We start from the raw sequence: 20,742 nt of genomic DNA, 5'->3' as shown, positions 1-20,742 counted from the left end.
GCAGTGTGTACAGGTGCCAAGTTCTGCTGGGAAATGAAATCAGCATCTCCATAAAGCTGGTCAGCAGAGAGAAGCATGATGTGCTCTAGAATGTCCTAGTAGAGGGCTGCACTGACTTTGGACGTGATAAAACACAGTGGACCAACACCAGCAGATGATATGGCTCCCCAAATCATCACTGACTGTGGAAACTTCACACTGGACCTCATGCCGCTTGGATTCTGAGCCTCTCCACTCTTCCTCCAGCCTCTGGGACCTTGATTTCCAAATGAAATGCAAAATTTACTTACATCCAAAAAGAGGACTTTGGACCATTGAGTAGCAGTCCAGTAAAGGAAAAAATGTAATTTAAAGTTGCACGCGGCTGTAATGTATTGTCGGCAATACAGATAAAATTTTTTATAAAAAACGGCGTGGGGTCCCCCCCCCCCCCCCCCCCGGTGACCCTACAGGGATGGATCCTCCAGATTGGCAAACCACAACATCTGTAAAAATATGAAGGAAACCTCTGTAAAAATAAATAAAAACCATGATGAAAATGCTGCTGTCCTAGAGTGGCTAGGCTGCTTCTCTATAGATACAGTAGAGAAGTGAGCATTGCCATCTTAAGAAAGGAAATGTGTTAATGGCCAGATCACTTGCTAAAAATAACATAAACAGACTACAAAAAAAGAAAAGCAAAATACAGCCTCAACATACAGTATAAGGATGGATCTAAATACTGCTGTATAGTTTGATGGGTCCATGTAGACAACTATGTTCAGATCTGTAAAAAAAAAAGTATCAAAATCTGCATCTGAATCTGCAATTGGAGGTACCGGTGTAACGTGAGAATTACCTACCCCGTGAGAAAAACCTACCCCTCGTCACTTCCGGCCAGGAACAGCTGAGCAGCGCAGCAGTGCGCATGCTCACAGCCCCGGATACCTAATGGAAGAGCTGAGGATCAGAGTAGTGCGCATGCGCACTAGTCTGAAACGATCTCGGTGTCCGTTAAAAAAACCTACCGACGCGGCGGTGACATAAAATAGCTGGGCTGCACTATGAGTCATCTCCGCTCCTGTCCCGGTCACTTCCCTGATCTTGGCTAGTAAATATAAAAGCGGCTGGCGGCTCCGTGATTTATCTTTTCATACAGCCGCCGCCGCTTTTATATTTAGTAGCCGAGAGCAGGGAAGTGACCGGGACAGGAGCGGAGATGACTCATAGTGCAGCACAGCTGTTTTAATGTAACTGCTCGCGTTACACAGACTGCCGTGAACCAGAAGTGACGGGGGTAGGGTTTTCTCACGGGTAGGTAATTCTCACGGAACACCGGCGTCAAAACAACAGAAGGCTGCTAGTCAGACTGATACTACCTGCATCCTAGCAACAAAAGGAGGGTAGACAGCTTTTTTTGGAAGCTGTCTGTGTGCTAGCAACAATAAAAGGCTGGTGGCAGGAGCCGTCTGCATCCCAGCAACAGTATTTGAAGCTGCGTTTCCTGCACCACATATACGTGAACCGAGCCTATCTTCCAATAGGGACATCTGCTCCAGGGACAACTGTCTAAGACTAAGGCTAGCCATAAATGGATCAGATTTGTTTGATTAACTAGCGGTCTGATCAATAAAAAACAAACAGATTTCCTCATCTACGCAAGCAAGATGGACAGAGGAATCCTCCCCACTGTGTTACTGTATTCTGACAAAAGGAACTCCACCGCTGTCAGAATACACTGATGCAGTGCTGATCAAAGAAAAATTTTCCAACATGCCAGTTCAAGAGATGTTGATCATTAGATTGACATCTCTGGAATGGGAACATCCATATATAGATCAAGATTTGGCCAGTCCTGGCTGAACCATACAAATTTTGCTCTATGGCTATCTTAACCACTTGCCGACCGCCGCAAGTACATATACTGCGGCGGTCAGCCCCGTGCAGGCAAAGTGATGTATGGGTACGTCACTCGCCTGCAAACCAATAGGGGGCGAGTGCGCGCCGCCGGTCCTGCCCCGCTCGTTCACGGGCATCCCCGCTGCCTCGCGCGAGTGACCGGTGGCTCCGTTGTCTGCCGGTCACTCGCGATCTCCCGCTGGAGAGGGAGAAAGGCAGGCGGCTAATGTAAACAAAGCCGCCTGTCATTCTCCCTGATGTAACAGCAGAGATCATACCATCCTGCTATGTAGGATTGTATGTCTCTGTGGTTACATCAAAAGCCACGCCCCTTTACAGTTAGAAGCACGCCCCTAGGGACACACTTAACCCCTTGCTCTCTAATAAAGTTAACACCTTCCCTGCCAGTGTCATTTTTACAGTAACAGTGCATAAGTATAGCACTGATTACTGTAGTAATGTCACTGGTACCCCCAAAAGTGTCAAAAATGTCAGTCAAGGGTCTGATCTGTCCGCCGCAAAGTCGCAGTCCCGCAAAAAAAATTGCAGATTGTCCGTTAAAGTCACACAGTGCCGAATCGCAAAATAGGCCCTGGTCCTTGAGCAGCCAAATCCTCCGGGGCTTAAGTGGTTAAGGCTTTGCTGCTCCTCTAAGAAGCAATCTGCACATAATATGTCACCTCCTCATCACCTATTCAGATATTTCGCCAATGGTACACAGTACTGTTGGGATACACATACACTCTAAAGTGGAGCGTTACCCTTAACTCTTTGTAGAAAAAAAAAATGTATTTAGCAAGGAACATACATTCCATATTAATGATCATGCCAAAATGAGTGTGTGCTATAAATTGTCTCCAGCATTGCTCCTGTCTCTTCTTGCTGGATGCTGCCATTTTGCTGAAGCTTCTGCAGCAGTAAATCATAAAGCGGAACTAAACTGATCGATTAAGGCTCGGTTCACACTTGTGCGATGCGGGAACGCTTCGAATATGCAGCGTGTTCCCGCATCGCATCCGCACATCTGGCAGTTCACACTGCCATATGCGATATGCAGGGGGTGTCAATTAAAAGTTAACGACATCCCCAGTTTGATTGCATATCGCAGTGCGATCTGCAAGTACGCACAGAATCGGATCGCACAAGTGTGAACCACTGTGCGATCTGATTTTGATGCGGCTCAAAAAATGCCTCCTGTGCGTCTTTGGTATGCAGTGCGAATTCAGCCATACAAAGTGTATGGCTGAAATTCGCACCGCACATGAGATCGCATGTAATGAAGGAGCAGTGTGCTCCGAATTACATGCGATCTCCGCAGCCGCACAAGTGTGAACCGGCACTCAAAGTGGAACTTTGGTCAGAAGATGAAGTCCTGCTAGATTACTTCAGGCTGGCCCCTTTTGCAGGTATAGCTATGTAAAACAAACAATAAGCGCCTAAACTGTTTAACCACTTAAGGACCAGGCCTATTTCTGACACTTGTTGTTTACAAGTTAAAATCAGTATTTTTTGCTATAAAATTACTTAGAACCCCCAAACATTATAGCAGAGACCCTAGAGAATAAAACATAGATCATTGTACTTAAAAATCTCCATAGGCAAAGCTTTAAAAATTTTTACAGGTTGCCAGTTTTGAGTTGAGTTGAGTTGAGTGAGGGACGGGACGCATGTAAACATCCCTTGCAATAGAAATAAGCAGGACAGGTCCTCTTTAATGTGAGAGCTGGAGTCAAAAAGACACCTAAAAGCAAAAAAAAAAATGGGCCCTTTAAGGCCATTGGGAGGAAGCGCCGTATAACGTCGCTCCGGTCCTCCAAGGCCATAGAGTCGAGTGGGGGCCATCTTGCCCTCACTTGACTTCCTGCACAGCACCTGAGAGGATCTGATAATTTTCCCCACTACCAACGGCTCCGGTAAGCAGGGAAAATAACCAGGAAGCGGGGACCGGGAGGGGGCACTCCTCCTACCGGCCTAAAAGTGATCCCACAGTGAATCCGCTTGCTGGGACCATTTTTATGTGAAAGAAGATCGCCCGCCCTGTAAAAAAATACAGAGGATATGGCAGCTATCTGCTGCCATAACACCAGTATTTATCATCAAAGTCCCGAAGTAAAACTGCAGCGGGCGGTCTGGAAGTGGTTAAAATCCAGTAATACACTGTCTTATCCTGCTCTGCATATGCTCAGCTGCTCTCCATTTTTAGGCACTTTTAGGCACTGGCGAGTTTGTAGAGGCCAATCTGCTGACAGCCTTATATGTGGAATTAAACCCTCCTATTTTTTACAGCCAAGGAATCTGCTTCTGTTTGATCTGCAATTGCACTTGTGATCAGTTATTACACCAATCGTTTGAGGGTTTGACAGTTTGGTTAAGGACAGAGGCAAATGTGACAGTTAGGAATCCCGGAATTCCAGGAATGTAACTGTTTTTAGAAACTGTTAAATCAATGGGTTTAGTTCTGCTTTATGATTTACTGCTGTTCAGGGGTTCTGGGCTTCAGCAAAATGGCAGCTTTCAGCAAGAAGAAACAAGCGCAATGCTGGAGACAATTTACAGCACACACTAAATTTTGGTAGCATAATTATTATTGTGGAATGTATGTTTCTTGCTAAAGAACATTGTTTTTTTGATCAAGTTGTTATGGATAAAGTTTCGCTTTGACGGTTTCTGAAAACGGTTACTTTTCTGGAATGCACGGATTGCTAACTGTCACATTAGCTTGTATCCTCAACCAAACTGTCAAACCATCAAAAGGCTGGTGTCATAGCTAATCACATGTGAAGCATCACATCTCCCAACTTTCTGAGATGGGAATGAGGGACACCTATAAGTAAAAGAATAAAGGCATAGGACACACCCCTTGCCACGGCTCCTATAACCCCTATAGGCAAAGGACAGCGGGAAGGTGGTTGCATTATCCTGACCGGACATCATATGACGGCAGGGGGGCACGCAGAGCAGCGATCAGTGCTACAAAGAGCAATTGACTCCTGCGCTTGAGGGGTACCCTTGCGGCTAGTATCCCAAAAAATGCGATTTGGGTCTGATTGAAGTTGTTCCGGCTGTGCTGCCAATCTCAACGGGTCATGGTAACCCAAACAGGTTCTGCAAAAGCAATGGACAGAGGGCGCACCAGCCTAGTGCATTATCTTTAAAACAGTTTATTATAAACATACGTACACATTATACTCACAAGGCAATTGTGAAACATGGGCAAGTATAAGCAATATGGGACCACCGAGGTTCTCCACTGGGCATCATCTGCTGCCGCAGGCCGTGGAAGGATGTAGAACTCCAAAAAAACGCTAACGCGTTTTGGGGTGTTCCCCCTTCATCAGCTCGGCGATCGGTGCTGCGGTGTGTCACTCTGACGTAGGCTCTTTACCATGTGACCAGCTGTGTCCAATCACAGCTGGTCACATAGTAAATAGGAAGTGCCGTTGATCGGCTTTCCTCGGTTCGTGCCTGACAGGGGGGGAGCATTGATTACCAGTGCAGACCCTAGGGGGGTGCCACTAGAACCACCAGGGATGCCCACCCATGACCCCAGGGATGCCCACCATGGCCACCAGTGGTGGCAGTCAGGGCTCAGGGAGGGCTCAGGGAGCCCGCCAGTGCCCTCCCCATCAGTGCTGCCCGCCAGTGCCCTCCCCATCAGTGCTGCCCACCAGTGCCCATCATTGCCATCTATCAGTGCCGCCCACCAGTGCCCATTATTGCCTACCAGTGCCGCCTATCAGTGCCCCTCAGTGCCGCCCATCAGTGCCGCCTATCAGTGCCACCTATCAGTGCCCATCAGTGTCGCCTATCAGTGCCCATCAGTGCCGCCCATCAGTGCCGCCTATCAGTGCCACCTATCAGTGCCCATCAGTGCCGCCTATCAGTGCCCATCAGTGCCGCCTATCAGTGCCCATCAATGGCACCTATCAGTGCCCACCAATGCTGCATATGAGTGCTACCTATCAGTGCCACATATCAAACACCATCAGTGCTGCATATTAGTGCCACCCCATCAGTGCCACCCCATCAGTGCCTCCTCATCAGTGCCTCCTCATCAGTGCCTCCTCATCAGTGCCTGTCAGTGCGGCCTCATCAGTGCTCATCAGTGCTGGAAAAAAACGTATCTATTTACAAAATTGTATAACAAACAAAAAAACTTTTTATTTTTTCAAACTTTTCGGTCTTTTTTAATTTGTTTAGCAAAAAAGAAAAAAACTTGCGGTGATCAGATACCACCAAAAGAAAGCTCTATTTGTGGGAAAAAAATTACATAAATTTGGTTTATGTACAGTGTTGCATGACCGCACAATTGTCATTCAAAATGCAACAGCGCTAAAAGCTATAAATTGGCATGGTATTAAAGTGGTTAAAGGAGAATTATACAAAAAAAAAAAATGATTGCCCGAACTCTTGAGTACGTTTTTACCACTTTTTTCCCTTTATACTGACTTTTAAACTGCAAATGCAGCAATTTAGAAATTGGATAAAAGGTTTAGCTCTGTAAAACACGTTTTGATAGATAAATAGTGCATTTTTTATACAACTGTAGAGATTATTCCAAAATGAGGGACAAATGAGGAGGAATGAGCGACAGAGGGACTTTGTTCCAAATGAGGGACAGTCCTTCAAAATCAGGGACAGTTCGGAGCTATACCATGGGAGTTGCAGTTCAAACAGAAGCAGCTTCCTTGGCTGTAAAGAAAGGCCCTGAGTAAAATAAGTAAAACAATAGATGGACTGGCATGACGGGGGTTAAAAGGGGCTTGGAGCATAGGAAGGGGCAGGAAAGTTAAGATGGTCATTTATTTTGGTAGAGAGAGCGGATTGGGCAAAGGTTTGGTAAGGGTGGTGTTTGGTAGAAGTAGTGAGTTAACAGAAGAGGGGTGGTCCTAAGTTGGAGGGGAGACAGCAAGGAGCATCTTCCCACCCTAATTCTAGTGGTTATGCTGTGTTGGGTATCTGAAGTGGCGAGACATTGGTTTTTGTTTGGCGGGGTGCAAGGTCCTTTTTAGGTTAACATGGGCTCAAAAAGGTACGGTGTAGGGACCCGTCTGAGGTACGGCTCCCTGGTGGTGGGATGTGTATCTGCGAGTTGTCTCCGAGCCGGTGGTTTTGCGGCTGGAAGCCTGAGAAGTGGCACACAGGTACTGTTCTTTGGTTTTGATGCCTATTAGGACCTTGTGGCTCCATTCTTTATGCACTATGTGTTCATGTTATGTTATATATCGTTATTATTTGTGATTTAGGTTTTGGTTAATAAAAGGCTGCTATAGCCAAATAAATCCAACCTGGTGTATGTGGTTTTATTTAAAGGGTTGGGGTATTGGTATAGCAGTTGTTTTTATAACAAGCCATATTTAATACCTTAGTCAAGGATAGGAGGGTTTAATTCCGCTTTAGGGCTCTTTCACATAGTCCGCCTCCGTAGGCGGATCCGTACTGCTCAGCGGGGATCGATCCGCGATCCCCGCTGAGCCGGCGGATGACAGCTCCGTCTCCGCTTGCAGTGCGGAGAGGGAGGTGTCACAGCCCCAGCTGCTCTCTATGGGGAATTGGATGAGAGTGGACCGCCTGTCCGCTCTCATCCGATCCGATCCCCAGGACGGATGGAAAATAGGGTTTCCATCCGTCCGGATTTCACGGACAGGATAGGATGCGGATGGCAGCGGGTGTCAGCGGACATGTCACCGCTGACATCCGCTGCTCCATAGGGCTGAATGGGGCATCCGATCAGATCCGCCTAAAAAACTGACAGGTGGATCTGATCGGACCGCTCGTGTGAAAGAGCCCTTAGGCTGTCAGCAGATTGGCCTCTACAAACTCAGCAGTGCCTAAAAATGGAGAGCAACTGAGCATGTGCAAAGCAGGGTGAGACAGGTTATTGCTGGATTTAAAATAGTTAGACACTTATTTTTAAGACAGACACTTATTTTTAAGACAGTTAGACACTTATTTTTAATGGTTTACATAGATATACCTGTAAAAAATATCTTATGAAGCTTAGGGATTATACTTGCAGGTTTAGTCAGATGTGGCAAAAAAAGGGCATCAAATCGGTTTCTATTGGTTACTAAAACTTGCACATCATCCTGACCTTTCCCCCAGCTGCTAAATAAGCTTGCGTGTGTCAACACAGATCCTCCTACTACAATCAGCTGGTTCATAGGATCCAAACCCTCTTACTCATATCAGAAGTCAAAGTCCACTGTGAACTTCTTTACTACGTTCATTGTGTTACTATAAAACATCAACACCTGGGTAAGTAATATCATCTCATGTTTTTATTTAACTATGAAGGAAAAGAGCAGATGACAACTAAGCACAGCTTGTTTTCAAGACTTTAGGCATGAAACGTAAAGGATAAGTTCACTTTTTAAATAAAAATAATAAATGCACATTTTTTTGCTGGTAAGAAATTGTACATTTATTATTTTTTGTTTTGGGAGCCTGGAAAGCATTGCACCAGCGATCAGCTGATCCATGCAGGTCTCCTGCAGATCTATCAGTGTATCGGCTTGCTCGTACCTCATACAAGGAAGCCGATACATTGTGACAGGAAGACTCCATAAACTACCACGGCGCTCACAGCAGCAAAGGCTGCCGGACCTTGTAGTTTTCCATTCGCAGAGGACTGTAAATGAGTGACGAGGCTGGGTGGGCGGAGTCCCACACAGCCGCGCCCTTTTTTGACATGGGGAGAGGATCCCCAATTTGATGTCACAGCGGGGATCGGAGGGGGGCGCAGGGGCTGGTGCATTCATAACATGTTATACCCTGAATGTGGGTATAACATATAACATGTTATGAAAGGTGAATTTATCCTTTAAAAAGTAAAGCATGCTCGGGGGCTTGTTTACACCCTCTGAAGCGATCCACTCACTCTTCATAGGGTGTTTGACAGGCCTCTTTTAACCCCTAAAAAATGTGCAGTATGGTTGCGGTATTGTTCATATTCCCATCGCACACATTCCTGGATAAAGGCACATCTATAGTGGGTGCTGCAGCAATCACCAGCTGAACACTGGATATAAATGTGATATACTGTATGTGATATTTAAATGTTTGCACACCACGGATCATGCATAGCAGTCCAAAACTTTTTATTGCAAAAAAGATCACATCACAACAGGGTAAGTGTAATGTTTCAGAGCCATGCAGGACCCCTTCTTCAGGCATGGGGATATCATTCATTACGCCGGAAGATCCTGTGGACGAGCATCACGGCCACTGTGCAGCCCAAGCCTCCATCTCACTGCGGTTTCACCCTGCTGTCCAAGCCTCCATCTCACTGCTGTGACACCCTCCACTTCCTGCTGGACAGGAAGAGGAAGAGAGGAGATGATTACAGACCCAGCCTCCACATGGACACCGGAAGGACCCATCTTGTCTGCTTATACTTACCTTGATGTAAGTTTTTATTACTTGTTTGCCATATTAAATCGCAGTCTTAACTCAGAGGCGCCTGTTTTCTCTTTTGCTTGTTGCATGTGGATATCACTAGCCTGACGAAGGGGTCCTGTGTGACTCAGAAACGTTGCACTTTCCCTGTTGTGATGTGATATTTTTTGCAATAAAAAGTTTTGGACTTCTATCAGGGCCGGTGCTACCACTAGGCAAACTAGGCGGCCGCCTAGGGCGCACTGCCACCACTAGAGAGCAGCTTTGGCCAGTGCCACATTCCTCTCCTGTCCCCTCCTCATCCCGGGTGGATGTTACCTCTAGAGAGGGGGGCTCTTTGTATATGAAGGGGTGTGTAGGGTTAAAGAGAGGCAGTGTGTATATGAAGGGGGTGTAGGGTTAAAGAGGTGCAGTGTATGAAGGAAGGGGGTGTAGCATTAAAGAAGGGCAGTGTCTGCAGGAAAGGGGGCAGCGTGTACAAGAAGAGGGGTGTAGGGTTAAAGGGGGGTAGTGTGTATATGAAGGAGGGTGTAGGGTTAAAGAGGGCAGTGTGTATATGAAGGGGGTGTGGGGTTAAAGGGGGCAGTGTGTGCAGGAAGGGGGGGCAGTGTGTACAGGAAGGGGGGAGTAGGGTAAAAGGGGGGCATTATGTACAGGAGGGGGTGCAATGTGTATAGTTTTTTGTTTTTTTTTGGGGGGGGGGGTGGTGTGCAAGTAGCTGGTCTTGCCTAGGGTGCAAAATAGTCTAGCACCGGCCCTGACTTCTATCCAGTATGGCTGTGGACGGTTGCAGTGCGGCCCCATTCATTGTGACAGGGAATCATTTTTGCAAAACTGTGATGCAAAGCAGCACCCCTTTGCAACTTAAGGGGGAGCAGTTGGGGGGGTTAAAACGCAGCTTACCTACGCGTCTTTACCAATCCCAAATGCAAGTGTAAACGAGGCCTTGAAGCTTGTTCACACTAGTCCACACAGTAGCAGCCAGCATTTTATTGTGTGTGAAGCTGTCAATGTGAGGTATGGACTTAGGGTTGCCACCTCATTCCTTTAAACCCGAAAACGTATAAATTACACAGGTTCTGTGGCTAATTTAATGCAGATAAGGCACCAGGTGAGTTTAATTACCACCCTAATCAGCCACAGAACCTGTGTAATTAATATGTGTTCAGTTTTAACCGGTTGCCGACCGCCGCACGACTATATACTGCGGCGGTCAGCCCCGGCCAGGCAGAGTGACGTATCGGTACGTCACTCGCCTGTCACTGACTTGCGAGCCTATCGCGGGCGGGCGCGCGCGCGCCCGCCGCGGCTCGTTCACAGGCAAGTCAGTGCGTGTGACCGGCGGACTCGATGTCCGCCAGTCACACTGCGATCGCTCCTGTGAAGGGAGAAAGACAGAGCAGCTTGTGTAAACAAGCTGCCTGTCAGTTCTCCCTGTGTAAAAGTGAAGATCTGTCCGTTCTACTATGTAGAACGGTTGATCTTTGCTTTTACACCAATAGGAATGTCCCTACACAGTTAGAATCACGCCCCTAGGACACACTTAACCCCTCCCTGTCCAATAAAGTTAACCCCTTCCCTGCCAGTGTCATTTTTGCAGTAACAGTGCATATGTATAGCACTGATTACTGCAGTAATGTCACTGGTAACCCCAAAAGTGTCAAAAATGTCAGTCAAGGGTCCGATCTGTCCGCCGCAATGTCGCAGTACCGAAAAAAAAATCGCAGATCGCCGCCATTACGCGTTAAAAAAAAAAAACCCAAAAATGACAAAAATCTTTCCCTTTGTTAGTAAACGCGATAACTTTTGCGCAAACCAATCAAAATACGCTTTTTGCGATTTTTTTTTTTACCAAACATAGGTAGCATAAAACAAATTGGCCGAAAAATGTTAAAAAATTTTGATTTTTACTTTTTTTTTGGGGAATTTCATATAAAAAAATGTGAAAAATATTGTTATTTTTGCAAAATTTACGCTCTTTTTTTGTTTATAGCGCGTGATCAAAAAATCGCACAGGTGATCAAATACCACCAAAAGAAAGCTCTGTTTGTGGGAAAAAAAGGACGTCAAATTCGTTTAGGTACAGCGTCGCACGACCGCGCAATTGTCCGTTAAAGTCACGCAGTAAAAAAGCGCAAAAAAACCCCTGGTCCTTTAGCAGCCAAATCCTCCGGGGCTTAAGTGGTTAAAGGGATGAGGTGGCAACCCTTGGTAGGGTAGGGGTGGTGTGATGCGTGTTTCAGCATATTGCATGGTTTACTTTTTTTTTTTGAAGGGTCACATGGTAACACGTCTGGTCTCCGCACAGTAGTGTATTCACATGCAAAAAATACAGTATGTCCGCATATTTCTGCACTGCTTCGCACCACATGTCATACCAGTGTTGTGGTGTGAATGGGAAAATAGAAAAACAATTGTTTTCTATGTGCCCTTCTGGTGACTGCCATTTCTCCAGTGCGTAAAAGCACCAGTCATCGCACATAGTGTGAACGAGCTTTCAAAGTCCATAGTTGTACTGTATAATAATTTATATTCTATGCTGTAAATTACCAGAAATTTGATTTTTTTTTTTTTTTCTTTCGAAAAGTTATTATGCTGAACATTTTAAAGGAGAAGTACAGCCAAAGCTTGTTTAGCTCTACTTCTCTTGTGGATCACAGGAGTACAGTTCCTTCTGCATTCCTCTGACCTGTTTTCAGCTGAAGCCCGCTGCCAGCTGACGCTGCAGAGGCGGGACAAGATTGTGACAATAATGTCAGAATCCACCTACATGCCTGGACCGGCACCCAGCTCAGCCTCTCATCCAGCAGCTGAGAGGCTAAGCTGGCCGCTCCCGCCCCCTCCACAGCCCAGCACTCCAGTGAGCATGGAGGGGGCAGAGCAGACAGTGGTGACTGACAATCAGCAGCGCTCTGCTCAGGGAGCTCTGAACCAAGCGACTGGTGGTGTTTGATCACTCGGTTCTTAAGGCCCGTACACACGTACCGATCGTCGGCATACAAACGTCGGCGGACGAAAGATCTGCCGATTGTATGCGTGTTAGTATGGTGCCTCCGACAGCTGTCTGCACACAATCTGCGGACAAGAGTCTTTCTTGCAAACATGAAAATTTTTGTCTGCGGACACCAGAACGGACTTTGTTCGCCTGTCAGTACAGAAATCAGCCGACAGACCGCAGATTTGCAAGACTGGGCATGCTCAGAAAATAAAAAACACAGGGAAAGTTAACCATTACATGACATCACTTCTGCAGTCAGCTGAAGTCTGCGGACAAAATTCTTGTGCTGTCCTTGTGCTGTCTTTGCACTTTTCAACAGACACCGACATCCCGGGGAGAAAAGACGAACATTTGTATGACGACGATCTGCGTGTGTGTATGGGGCTTTAGTCTTAGAGCTGGTGGGGATAGTCGGTCCAATGCTGTATTCTTTTAGGCAAGTATGATTTAAAAAAAAAAAAAACTCCATACTTCTCTTTTGCTTGGCATCTCACTTCAGTGACTCTACTCCACTTCTCAGACTTCACGGTCCTCCATGTTTTTAGGATGTTCAGAATTTTGCACAGGTAATTATCACAGCAGTTTCCAGTAAGCAAATTCTGAAAAACCTGACTTGCTGTGAGTATTTGTGGATCAGAATAGCTACTTTAACCTTGTGGGTTAAAAGGTTTATCAGGTCTGTGTGGATTGAATCTATCTTACATTTTAATTTAAAGTGGTTGTAAACCCACTTTGTTGACATTTACCTATAGGTAAGCCTATATTAAGGCTTACCTATAGGTACTATAAATATCTCCTAAACATGCACCGTTTAGGAGATATTTACAGTGCATGCAGCCGATGACGACTTTGGCGCATGCGCTCTGAAGGAACGGCCACCTGTGCCGTTCCTTCATAGCCCAGTGCCGTGAACAGCAGTTCCCGTGCGCATGCGCGGGAGTGATGTAATCGTGCCTTCGGCCAATGAGATGGCCGGAGGACGCAATCCAGGAAGCAGGACGGCCGAACATGTCGGCTGTCCTGTCGGCACTGCGGGGGCTTCGTTTTTAGGTAAGTACTTCATAATGAGCTAGTATGCGATGCATACTAGCACATTATGCCTTTGTCTTTACAGGGTTTTTTTCACATTTTTTTCAGCGGTTTACTTCCTCTTTAAAGTATCTTTTTGTTAGGTCTTGTTCATGTGTATGTCAGCTTGTATACGAGCAGCTTGAACAGCAAGTTTTTAGGGTTCATTCACACTACCTTTGCTGTCTGAACAGCCATCCATGTTCAGATCGTTCTTCAGAGAGCATTTGACAGGTAGTCACCTCCTCACCATCTGCTTTAACACCTTGAACCCTGCACTAGTATGCTGCAATGTGGCTCTATTCACTTGATGGTGGTGGTAGCACCCGCTGAAAGCGACAGGGGGTATAAATCCTGTGGTATGTGTATGCCACTGCCTCTGCAGGAGAGTGACTGGGGTGGGGGTAAAAATGCAACTCATCTGTGCGGTTTTGCAGCCCCCCCTCCTAACCACTAGTGTGAATGAGCCCTTACAACCTTTTATCAAACTTCATGCACCCCTCCCCCCTTAAACTGCAAAGGCAGAGGACAGGGGTGTAAACATGCCACAGCTGCGATGCTTTACATTGTGGCGCAGCAAAAAATATCCTACTTTTCATGCTCGACGGGCAGTACTGCTCACCAGTTGTGACCCATTCCCCTGAACGAGACCACTCCACAACAATGCGCAATGTATGCGGTTGTGACATGGTGGCGCAAGTTTGTAGGGATTAAAACAGACATTGAGATAGCAATGTAAATTTCTCCTTAAATGTTATCAGAAAAGCTATGCCTTGTGGATCATCCTTCAGGTGGTAATGCTAGTGTGGCAACGTTCTTGAAGTCTTTAACTCCTTGGCTCGGGCTGCACACAAATATGCGGCCTCTCGGTGGGTAGGCCTTGGTTTATTAGTACAAATAAAGTATGAGAACAGGTGAACTACTGGGATGGCTAATATCCACACCTATAAATGAACTGCAGCACTTATCAACACAAGTACTCAAGAGCTTGCATAGAGAAGTATAAAAGCAAAGGGTAGTGTGCTATTCAGATGTGTGATAAAGCTAAAAAAAATAATTTTATGATAAGCCAAGAAGTGTAATAAATAAAAAACAATATGATACACCTCCACAATATATATACACATATATATATGAAAAGCAAGTAAAAATCAAATGCTGAATAATTATAAAGCACAAATATATAAAATCTTTCCAAAATTACAGTGCATTTCTAAATGTGCAAACGATGCCAAAAAGTGCAAAAAAAAAAGAAACAAAAGTACAAATGCAACTGTGCAGAGAGCGCGTGCCCTGCACGCTCCCAGCAGCTAAAAGAAAGATTACATAGTTTACATAGTTAGTTAGTGAGGTTGAAAAAAGACATCAGTCCATCCAGTTCAACCCATAATGTGTGTGTGTGTGTGTTGTTTACTGTTAACCATAAATTGTATACTCCTGTATGTTGTGGTCTTTAAAGGTGCCCATCTAATAGTTTTTTGAAACTATCAATGCTCCCTGCTGATACCACTGTTTGTGGAAGAGAATTCCACATCCTTACCACTAACCCCTTACGTAGTTTAAGGTTAAACTGCTTTTCTGCTAGTTTTAGTGAGTGGCCACGTGTCTTACTGTATTCCCTTTCTCTGAATAGTTTGTTCCTTATGCTACGGTCGCCAGTACAGTATTTGTACATTGATATCATATCCCCTCTCAATCGTCTCTTCTCCAGAGAGAATAAGTTCAATGGTTGCAGTCTTTTCTCATAGCTGATGTCCTCCATTCCTCTAATTATCTTTGTTGCCCTTCTCTGGATTCTCTCCAGTTCTAGCACATCCTTTCTGAGGTCCAGAACTGGACGGCATATTCAAGATGTGGCCAGACCAGGGTCTTGTAAATAATCTCTTTTGGAGAATAATCTCTTTTTCTGGAGTGAATCCCTTTTTATATATGTGCCAGTATTCTTTTGGCTTTGCTTGCAGTGGCTTGGCATTGCATGCCACTGCCAAGCCTGTTGTCCACTAGTACCCCCAGGTCCTTTTCCATCTTAGATTCACCCAGAGGTCCCCCCCCCCCCCCCGTGAGTAACTTGCGTTTGTATTTCTGACACCCAAGTGCATTACCTTACATTTTTCAACATTAAACCTCATCTGCCATGTAGTTGCCCATCCCCTTATTTTGTTCAGGTCTGCTTGTAAGGTTACAACGTCGTGTATAGAAGATATTGGCCTTATATCATTGCTTTGTATCGTCCACAAATACCGAGATTGTGCTGGATATCCCATCCTTTAGGTCGTTTATGAATAGATTAAACAGGGTTGTTCCCAGGACAGATCATTAGGGATCCACTTTCCACACCCGCCCAAACCGAGTACTTCTAATTTATCACCACCCTCTGGACTCGCCCCTGGAGCCAGTTCTAAATCCAGGTACTCACCCTATGGTCCATTTCTACGTACCTTAGTTTGTACAGTAAGCGTTTGTTGGGAACTGTGTCAAATGTCTTTGCAAAGTCCAGATACATCACTTCCACAGGCCATCCTTTATCTAGATGGCAATTCACTTCTTCATAGAAGGTTAATAGATTGGTCTGGCAAGAACAATTTTTCATGAATCCATGCTGATTACTACTAATAATACTGTTTTCATTACTAAAGTCTTGTATATAGTCCCTTAACATCCCATCCAAAAATGTGCAGACTACTGATGTTAGGCTAACCGGCCTATAGTTCCTTGGGATATATCTCAGCCCTTTTTTAAATATTGGTACCACGTTGGCTTTTTTCCAATCAGCTGGCACCATACCTGTCTGTAGACTATCCATAAAGATCAAGAACAATGGTCTGGCTATCACCTGGCTGAGTTCTTTAAGAACCCTCGGGTGCAGGCCATCCAGTCCCGGTGATTTATTTGTGTTAAGTTTTTCAAGTTTAGTTCTAAGTCTATCTTCTGTTAACTATGAGGGTGCTTCCTAAGGTGTATTATTTAATTTAACATTACATGCTGGGTTAGTGTAGCCCCCCAATTATTTTGTGAAGACTGAAGAGAAGAATTTATTTAGCACTTTTGCCTTCTCTCTGTCCTCTTACGATTGCTGCTTGCTGATCATGTGCCCGATCGGGAGCTTTCTGATCATGTGCCCGCCGTGTCACGGTCAATCACGGCAGTCACACGATCATAAACCTTGCCCTGCCTCGCGGCATCCTAAACTCCTCCAAGGGCCAGGAGGCACTGGCTCCAAGGGGTTAAAGCATCCTTCAGCTCCATTTTCCTAATGTTAAACTAATCCTGAACTAATGTTAAATGTTAAACAGATCCTAATTAGAGTGCTGACTGTCAGTTTAACAATTCAGACCCCCGCCTGTGTTGTTAAGCACTGCTCTGTTGTTTCGGGGAGGGCTTCCATGGACGATCTCCCGGAATCATGCCCCCCTAGGGTGCTCATCTGGCGCACTCCCTGATCGCAGTGAAGGCACATTCACAGCGGCTCTTGTGATTGGACACAGCTGATCACATGTAAACACACTTGCCGTTATTTGCATACCTTTCCTCTGCGCTGTCACAGCGTGAGGAGAAGAGAGCCGGTAACCAGCCAGGGTGACAGGGGACACTTGATTATCAGTGTTGCCTCATCAGTGCCCATCAGTGCAAAGTGAAGGAGAAAAATTACTTATTTGCAAAATGTTGTAACCAAAACTAAAAAAGAAAAAAAAACGTTTTTTTTTTTTTTTTTCAAAATTTTCTGTCTTTTTTAATTTGTTTAGTAAAAAATAAAAAACTCAGTGGTGATTAAATACAATTTAAAAGAAAGCTCTATTTGTTTGAAAAAAAAAAAAGATAAAAATGTCATATGGGTACAGTGTTGTATGACCGCGCAATTCTCATTCAAAGTGTGACAGCGCTGAAAGCTGAAATTGGCCTGGGGTGAAAGTGCCCAGAAATGAAGTGGTTAAATAAACTGCTGACAGGCTTTGAACAAGCTTTAAAGCAGATATCCACTGTGTCTAAGCAGCATATACCTAAAATGCTATTAATTCATTTTTAATATTCACAGCAAACTTCCCCATCCATCCATGTCTCCATGCTTTATTTTGGTGAGAAATCTCCTTGAAAAACACCCCACAGCATTTCTGGCTGTGGCCATCTTGAGTAAGGGCAAATGATTCTAGTAGCATTTACTTCCTGACCTTAACTCAAATATGCATGCAGGAGAGTGTGCTTACCTGAGAAAAACCCCTCCTCCTCTCCTGCAGACTCCTGGGATGTATGGCATAATTTGCCTAGGCAGGAAACCAGGAAGTAACTAAAGAAAAAAAAAGTTTAAAACAAGTAATTATCATATACAGTGGGTACAGAAAGTATTCAGACCCCCTTAAATTTTTCACTCTTTGTTATATTGCAGCCATTTCCTAAAATCATTTAGGTTCATTCTTCTTCCTCATGAATGTACACATAGCACCCCATACTGACAGAAAAACACAGAATTGTTGACATTGTTGCAGATTTATTAAAAAAGAAAAACTGAAATATCACATGGTCCTAAGTATTCAGACCCTTTGCTCAGTATTTAGTAGAAGCCCCCTTTTGATCTAATACAGCCAGGAGTCTTTTTGGGAAAGATGCAACAAGTCTTTTACACCTGGATTTGGGGATCCTCTGCCATTCCTCCTTGCAGATCCTCTCCAGTTCTGTCAGGTTGGATGGTAAACGTTGGTGGACAGCCATTTTTAGGTCTCTCCAGAGATGCTCAATTGGGTTTAAGTCAGGGCTCTGGCTGGGCCATTCAAGAACAGTCACGGAGTTGTTGTGAAGCCACTCCTTCGTTATTTTAGCTGTGTGCTTAGGGTCATTGTCTTGTTGGAAGGTAAACCTTCGGCCCAGTCTGAGGTCCAGAGCACTCTGGAGAAGGTTTTTGTCCAGGATATCCCTGTACTTGGCCGCATTCATCTTTCCCTCGATTGCAACCAGTCGTCCTGTCCCTGCAGCTGAAAAACACCCCCACAGCATGATGCTGCCACCACCATGCTTCACTGTTGGGACTGTATTGGACAGGTGATGAGCAGTGCCTGGTTTTCTCCACACATACCGCTTAGAATTAAGGCCAAAAAGTTCTATTTTGGTCTCATCAGACCAGAGAATCTTATTTCTCACCATCTTGGAGTCCTTCAGGTGTTTTTTAGCAAACTCCATGCGGGCTTTCATGTGTCTTACACTGAGGAGAGGCTTCCGTCGGGCCACTCTGCCATAAAGCCCTGACTGGTGGAGGGCTGCAGTGATGGTTGACTTTCTACAACTTTCTCCCATCTCCTGACTGCATCTCTGCAGCTCAGCCACAGTGATCTTTGGGTTCTTCTTTCCCTCTCTCACCAAGGCTCTTCTCCCCCGATAGCTCAGTTTGGCCGGACGGCCAGCTCTAGGAAGGGTTCTGGTCGTCCCAAACGTCTTCCTTTTGAGGATTATGGAGGCCACTGTGCTCTTAGGAACCTTAAGTGCAGCAGAAATCTTTTTGTAACCTTGGCCAGATCTGTGCCTTGCCACAATTCTGTCTCTGAGCTCTTCAGGCAGTTCCTTTGACCTCATGATTCTCATTTGCTCTGACATGCATTGTGATCTGGAAGGTCTTATATAGACAGGTGTGTGGCTTTCCTAATCAAGTCCAATCAGTATAATCAAACACAGCTGGACTCAAATGAAGGTGTAGAACCATCTCAAGGATGATCAGAAGAAATGGAAAGCACCTGAGTTAAATATATGAGTGTCACAGCAAAGGGTCTGAATACTTAGGACCATGTGATATTTCAGTTTTTCTTTTTTAATAAATCTGCAACAATGTCAACAATTCTGTGTTTTTCTGTCAGTATGGGGTGCTATGTGTACATTCATGAGGAAGAAGAATGAACCTAAATGATTTTAGCAAATGGCTGCAATATAACAAAGAGTGAAAAATTTAAGGGGGTCTGAATACTTTCCGTACCCACTGTATTTCCCTATATTTCCCTATCTATTTACTAATACTAGCAACATGAGGATTAAAAATAATCAATGATGACTGGGAAAGTGAAGTTCCTTTCTTGCATCCTAAGCGCTAAAGCCTGCTAACAGCTTGTTTAACCACTTGCCGACCGAGTACGGTAATAGTACTGCGGCAAAGTGGTTCGTTATCGTCTGACGACGTAGTATTAACGTCGTCAGACACTCCCCCTTCTGGGCGACGCTTGCGCGCCGCCGGAGGCTCGCTCCCGCTGTTTTCATTCACAGCAGGAGTCGGGCCAGGGGAGGAGCAGCGGCGATCGCCGCTGCTCTGCCCCGATCGCCGGGGATCTAGTGTGGAGATCTGCCCGCTGTGTGTAAACACAGCGGGCGGATCTCCATAGTGACAGGGAGTGACAGATCGGACTGTTCAGCATAGCTGGACATCCGATCTGTCCATGACTCACTCAGTCACCTCCCCCCCTACACGTCAGTAAGCACCAGGCATACATTAACCCCTCCCTCTCCAATAAAATTAACCCCTTCCCTGCCAGTGTCATTTTTACAGTAACAGTGCATATATATAGCACTGATTACTGCAGTAATGTCACTGGTAACCCCAAAAGTGTCAAAAATGTCAGTCAAGGGTCCGATCTGTCCGCCGCAATGTCGCAGTCCCACAAAAAAAATCGCAGATCGCCGCCATTACGCGTTAAAAAAAAAAAAACACCAAAAATGACAGAAATCTTTCCCTTTGTTAGTAAACGCAATAACTTTTGCGCAAACCAATCAAAATACGCTTATTGTGATTTTTTTTACCAAACATAGGTAGCAGAAAACAAATTGGCCAAAAATTTTTTAAAAAATTGTTTTTTACATCTTTTTTGGGGGGAATTTCATATAAAAAAATGTTAAAAATATTGTTATTTTTTCAAAATAAACGCTCTTTTTTTGTTTATAGCGCAAAAAGTAAATATCGCACAGGTGATCAAATACCACCAAAAGAAAGCTCTGTTTGTGGTAAAAAAAGGACGTAAATTTCGTTTGGGTACGGCGTCGCACGACCGCGCAATTGTCAGTTGAAGTCGCACAGTGCCGAATCGCAAAAAGTGGCCTGGACGGAAGACAGCAAAATCCTCCGGTGGTAAAGTGGTTAAAGTGGCAGAACTCCCATTAAGATCCGCGTTCAACATTGACAAACTGGAGTTGAATGGTTCGGTAAAAGCTTAAAAAAAAACAAAAAAACACTGTCAGCTTCTTGGGCCTAAAGACCGCTTTATATGCCATACAGGCCCATTGTATGGATTCCTTGTACACAGAAAAGGCAAAGCAGCAGTTTCTTATCTCTATTATGGGTGCTAACATGAAGAAAAGAGATAACTGTAAGCCATGCAAAACAGGAAAATATAGGTTTGAATGTAAACCAACATAATCTACATTTTAAAAATGGG

The 20,742-nt window shown here is 45.0% G+C and overlaps 1 protein-coding gene across 2 annotated transcripts in view; it reads left to right on the top strand.

Annotated features, from left to right (window-relative positions):
• Positions 1-20,742, top strand: part of LOC309546089 (17-beta-hydroxysteroid dehydrogenase type 6-like) — a 47,433-nt gene that overhangs the window by 1,307 nt on the left and 25,384 nt on the right. The window contains exon 1 of one of the 2 annotated variants that reach the window (XM_082245603.1): positions 8,015-8,136. The exons of the other annotated variant lie outside the window; for it this stretch is intronic. The gene's annotated coding sequence lies outside the window, so the exon portion shown is untranslated. Of the gene's footprint in view, positions 1-8,014; positions 8,137-20,742 lie in introns of those variants that run through there. 2 annotated transcript variants of the gene reach the window in all.

The sequence above is a fragment of the Pelophylax lessonae genome, assembly GCF_965119305.1.
Source record: "Pelophylax lessonae genome assembly, chromosome: 2".
Lineage (NCBI taxonomy): Eukaryota > Metazoa > Chordata > Amphibia > Anura > Ranidae > Pelophylax > Pelophylax lessonae.
The sequence above is the reverse complement of the archived record's forward strand: the minus strand, read 5'-3'. Positions and strand labels throughout refer to the sequence as shown.